The sequence below is a fragment of the Elephantulus edwardii genome, unplaced genomic scaffold (assembly GCF_000299155.1).
Source record: "Elephantulus edwardii isolate Elephantulus edwardi_28Jun2011 unplaced genomic scaffold, EleEdw1.0 scaffold00032, whole genome shotgun sequence".
NCBI lineage: Eukaryota > Metazoa > Chordata > Mammalia > Macroscelidea > Macroscelididae > Elephantulus > Elephantulus edwardii.
This window is the reverse complement of record NW_006399782.1, coordinates 1468667-1474867: the sequence shown is the minus strand read 5'-3', so window position 1 is coordinate 1474867 and position 6201 is coordinate 1468667. Positions and strand designations below refer to the sequence as shown.

Sequence of the window (6201 nt, the reverse complement as noted above, 5' to 3'; positions counted from 1 at the left end):
ATAACAGTGAGATAAATTGACATATTGGTGACATTCCCATGTCACAAATGTGGAAGAAAATTTGTAGAATAAAATGAAAAAGAACAACTCTATTTAAATTAATTAATTAAATTAATCAATCAACAATATATATCATGCTTTAACAATTGTAAGAGTTGCAAACGGCACCACAACAAGATAAAGCTAAACAGACAATCACAAAATGGGCACAGGATATGAACAGACACTTCACCAAAGAAGACATTCCGATGGCAAGCAAACACATGAAGAAATGTTCAAAATCCCTAGCTCTAAAAAAATGGAAATCAAAACAACTTTGAGATATCATCTCACCCCAGTAACAACAGCAAAATTCAACAGAGCAGCAAACAATAGATGCTGGCAAGGTTGTAGAGAAACTGGAACCCTTATTCACTGTTAGTGGGAGTGTAAAATGGTGCAACCACTATGAAAGGCAGTATGGAGATTTCTCAGAAAGTTGGAAATAGAAGTATCATTTGACCAGACAATTCCTCTACTGGGTATATATCTTTAAGAAACCAGAACTTCTACTCAGTAGATATATGCACATCCATGTTTATTGCTGCATTGTTCACAATACCAAAGAGAGGGAAACAACCCAAGTGTCCATCAACAAATGAATGGAAAGAGAAGCTGTGGTATATCACACAATGGAATGCTATGCAACACTGAAAACAAGGAACTCATGAAATATTATTCAAAATTGGTGACCCTGGAGGACATTATGCTGAGGGAATTATCTCAGTCACAAAAGGACAAATACTGCAGAATGCAGCTGTTATAGAACAGGTCCGACATGGGGGTTAGAGGGAAACTAAGAAAAGAGGGAATAAATAATGTATACTGCATTGAAATAGATGAGAAGTACAACTGCTTTAAAGGAATATATAATAAGATATTATTTGCATGACAACAGTCCATAATAAGAGCTGCATAGTAAAGTGGACTGGGGTAGAGGGATTGTACAACAATGAATGAATTTTTTTTCAAAGAGAAAAGCAAACTGGAGTGGGGTGGGTAGGGAGGAAAATGTGCAACAATGAATGAATGGAAATCCAAGTTCTGTATAAACTTTGACTAAAATGTCAATTTAAAAAAACCAAAAAGAAATAAAAAAAAAAACCAATTGGAAGACTCAAGGTTGAATCCAGACATCTTTCATTCCAGTGCCCATTCTCTCTCTTCACTACTGTGTTCTGTGGTTTGTGTTTTTGTTCTCATGTTTTTCTCAACTCATAAGATATATGAGGTAAAAGTACTATGCTGCATTGAAAAACAAGGAACTCATGAATTATACAAAATGGGTGACCCTGTAGGACATTATGCTGAGTGAACTATCTTAGTCACACAGGGACAAATATTACATGGTGCCAGTGTTGTAAAGTGGTACTGACTTCACGGTTGAGGGGAGACTGGGAGAAGAGGGGATAAATGACGTATATAGCATTGAAAGAGATGAGGGAGAAAACTGTTTAAAAGGGATATGTGATTAGGTATTATTGTCATGACAGAAGTCCAGAATGAAGGCTGCATAGTGGAATGGACCTGGGGGGGAGGAATTGTAAAACAATGAAAGAATTTTTCTTTTACTTTTCAAAGAGAAGATTGTACTGGGAGGGGAGGGGTGGACAGAAAGAAAAATGCAACAATGAATGAATAGAAATCCAAAGTCTCTGTAAAGTTTCATTAAAATTAATTTAAAAAAAAGAAAACTAACATGCAAGGAGATTGCATGGTTTTCAAAAACTAAAAAAAAAATAATAAGAAGAAATAATATGTTCATAGGCAGGCCCAGGATGCATACAATGGATGCATTGTGTTCTTTTGGGTTACATAACCACTTTGAAAATAATTTTGTTTGATTGGTTTTTGTCTGTGTCATAAAAAAAACCAAATAAAATAAAAATGTTTGGCACTGCCTGGCTATTCCACAAAGAAAAAAAAAGTTAAAAATGATAATGAAATACAAGAAAACTTTTTCTGCAGCAAAGAACTGCCCCAAACAAGAAAGGACTAAGTTATATGTATTGTTTTGTCCTCTTCTCTAGAAATGATAGGTCGGTCTGTCTTGGGAAAGGATTTTAGCATTTTATTCATAATACCCAACCAATAGTGTGGTACATGGGAGAGATTTATTTTCTGTTAAAAAGAATAGATTTTTTTTTTTTTAAAGAAATGTCAGGGAACAATGCATAAAAATTGTCAAAGGAATATCTATTTTTTGCTCTGCCGGTATTACCCAAAGCACAGTAAACTAATATAAAAATTTTTTCATTTTATGCCCTTACTACCTCAGTGAGAATTTTGCTTACAAATTTATTGGATTAAGTGAATGACTTAAGCAAGTAGATTTAGCATAAAGAAAACAAATGATCGTGGCATAAAAAAATGTTATCTTTTTTACCAAAAAAAAAGTTGCATAGTGCTTAATTTAGTTAAATAAGTATAGGTTTATGCTTTCTGAGAAAAAGATTTTCTAGGGCAACATCAATTTAAAGTTGCAAAACAACTATGAAATGATATCTCACCCCAGCAACAATAGCAAAGTTCAAAGGGCAGCAAACAACAAATGCTGGTGAGATTGTAGAGAGATAACTCTTACCACTGTTGGTGGTAAGGTACAGCCACTATGGAAAGCATTTTGGCACTTTCTCAAAAAGTTGGAAATAGAAATACCACTTGCCCCAGCAAATCCACTACTGGGAATATACCCTAAAGAAACCAGAGCCGAGCTGAGACCTCCACCACCCCCAAAGAGCTGGCCCCTCGCACAGTCACTACCACCCCCCTTTCACACAGCCACCCCCAGCTCACCATGGATGTGGACATCGCTTCACTTCTGGTCAACAACAGTGGCTCTGGCAGGTGCAAGACCTCTTTTGCAGGCAACGATGCCCCCAACCTGTCTTCCCCTTCTCATCATGGGGTACCCTGGGCACCAGGGTGTGATAGTGGGCATGGGCCAAGACTTCCATGTTGGTGACAAAGCTCAGGGCAAGAGAGGCATCCTGACCTTCAAGTACCCCATGAAGCTTGGCATTGTCACCAATTGGGACAACAGGAAGAAAATCAGGCACCACACCTTCTACAATGGGCTATGTGTGGCCCGTAAACAGAATTCTGTGCTGCTGATGGAGGCCTCCCTGAACCCCAAGTCTAACCAAGACAGGGTGACCCAGATCATGTTCGTTCAAGACCTTCAACACCCCCACCATGTATGTCACCACCCAGGCCATGCTGTCCCTGTATGCTTCTGGCCACACCACCGGCATTGTGATGGATTCCTGCGATAAGGTCACCCACACTGTGCCCATCGACAAGGGGTACACCCTCCCCCATGCCATCCTGCGTCTGGACCTAGCTGGCCAGGACCTGGTGGTCTCCCTCATGATAATCTTCACCGAGGGAGGCTACAGCTTCACCACCACGGCAGAGCAGGAAATCATGCCTAACATCAAGGACAAACTGTTAGTTGCCCTGGACTTTGAGCAGGAGCTGGCCATGGGGCTTCCTCGTCCTCCTTGGAGAAGAGCTGCGAGCTGTCTACCCTCAGGACCATTGGCAATGAGCTTTTCCGCTGCCCTGAGGTGCTCTTCCAGCTTGGGCATGGAGTCTCCCAGCATCCACGAAACTACCTTCAACTCCATCACGAAATGTGACGCTGACATTGGCAAGGCCCTCTGCATGGACCACCATGCATCCATGCACCCATGACAGGATGCAGAAGGAGACCACAGTGCTGGCCCCCAGCCCAATGAAGAGCAAGAGCATCGATCTCGCTGGCCACTTTCCAGCAGGATCAGCAATCAAGAATACAATGAGTCCACCCGCCATCATCCACTGCATATACTTCTAGGCACACTGTTTAGTTGCATTACACCCTTTCTTCACGGAAAAAAGCAAAACGAGATGAGATTGGCATGGCTTTGTTACCTTTTAATTTTGTTTTGGTTTTTTTAAATTTACCCTCCCCTTGACTCAGGATTTAAAAAATTCTAACTGTGAGAGTGACAGGAGTTGATGTGGAGAGAGAATCCACCCTCCCCACCACAGCTTGCCAGTGTGGGGCAGGACTTGATTGTACATTGCTCTTTCTTCCTCTTTTCTTCAAATCATGCCAAAGCTTTTATTTCAGCAATTAAAAGAATGTAGTCATGGAATCTATTCTGTTTAGTATCAGGTATACATCTCTACTTGGAACTGCTGTTAGTTTTTAGTGGTGTGTCAAACACCATAATGGCTACCCATTGTGGACAGTGTTTGGTGGAGCTTCCAGATTGATTCCAGTTTGGAAGCAGGAGTGGCATCCACTTCCTAAACCACATGCCTCTGAAAACTCTATGAACTTGGAGAAATGATGATAGTTATAGAATGACTTCAGGCCTTTTGTTTATGATACATAGATAGATGATAGATAGATAGATAGATAGATAGATAGATAGATAGATAGATAGATAGATAGATAGAGCGAGCCCTTGTGTTTAAAAGTCAGTTGGGCTCAAGGGTCTAGTATTATTTTTTTATTTTGGAGGAACATTCTTCTAAGCTGTGCAGCACTATTCTGTCATTTTGCTGGATTGAGGAAATCTGAGTTTGCTGTGATGCTGAACCTTGAACCACTGGGGGGTCAAATGCCATAACAGCTGCCCATGGTGGGCAGTGTTTGGTGGAACTCCCAGTTTAAGACAGGTTTGGAAGCAAGAGTGGCATCCACTTCCTAAACCACATGTCTCTGGAAACTCTATGAACTTGAAGAACCAAGATAGTTATAGAAAGGCTTCAGGCCTTTTGTTCATAGGGTCACTATGATTTGTGCTCGACTCGATAGCAATAAACAACAACAACAAAACAACAGCAAATCTTTACAAAACAAACAACAAAACTGATTTAGGCACATCTTTTACTTTTTTTTAAACATAGGGACAGTTAATTAACTTCTTCCTTGTGGCAGTCTAATAATGAAAATTATGTTCACTGACTTGAATTCCTTTATAACTAAAGGTCTCTAGACTCTTACACTGCCTGTTGGCTTCCAGAGACCATTATTTTATAGAGGTCTTTAGGTGACTCAATTTATAGGAGGAAGATAATCTAGAAAGCAGAAGTGTGCTGTCTCTGAATGTTCCCTGGACTTTCCCCACAGCAGTGATGGTTGTGCACTAGATAAGAAGACCTATAATTACAATACCAAGGTAAGTTCCCCCCCAACTGACTGCCTTTTCTGACACAAATATGACTTTCAGTCTCCCCAGAAATCAGAAATTAATTCACATAAATAACACATTTGTAACTTATGTGGTCTCATTATCAAACTATAGAAAGCAATTCTATTTTTAAATTAAGAGAAGTTTCTAGGACTTTGAGAAAAGCATAGTCCCACATACAGTGATATGCATTTGGTAGAATTTTCCATTCATTTGTCAATTATTTTTATAAGATTAGCATTTGATTCTCACAGTGTACACACACACACACACACACACACACACACACACACACACACTCACTCACTCACACTCACACCCTCCCCCCCCAGTCTGTTTACTGTCAAGTGACAGGACATTCCCAAAGTGGGAACAGTGATGGACTCTTCAGTGACTTTCTTTGGTCATCCCACTAACAACAGCTCTGCTTTCTCAAATACTTCTCTCTCCAAAGAGGTAAGGTTGAGATCAATCAGAGAGGCTTTCTGAGAAGAGAGGCATGGATTTCTGGGTCTGTTCCAGATGATACAAGATGAACTGGAATGACACGTTCCTTTCAGTTCAGAAAATAGGCCTCAGCGTGACTGTCCACCTTTGTTCCGGGTTTGTCCATGCACAACAGAGTTCATTCATTAGATGCAGCAGCCACTGAAAGTGTTGCCTCTGTGTCTTCACTTTGATGAAAAGCTGCAACTGAGGGTCCACAGTGCCGAAACCCACCACTGAGGTGGATCAGGAGGAATTCATCCCAGCGCCACCATGTGTACAGAGATGAGCTCCACATCAACTCACCGACTTTCCTCGTGTCTCTGCATTTTAGATAATCCCAACGTGGTGATGTGACAGCAATCTCCTGCCTTTCCAATACCCTCTCCCTTTCCCTAAGGAGAAGGGCCCTGGTCCCCCATCCCGGGTCCACACATGGAAAGGGGATGATAGGTAGCATCACTTTTGTGTAAATTACATAATCCAAATT

General features: G+C 40.7%; 2 pseudogenes; one reads left to right on the top strand and one right to left on the bottom strand.

Moving 5' to 3' along the window:
• Window positions 1–2836: 2836 nt before the first annotated feature.
• On the top strand, window positions 2837–3877 carry LOC102858024 (annotated as a pseudogene).
• A 1816-nt stretch (window positions 3878–5693) lies between these two features.
• On the bottom strand, window positions 5694–5972 carry LOC102867794 (annotated as a pseudogene).
• Between the last annotated feature and the right edge of the window lie 229 nt (window positions 5973–6201).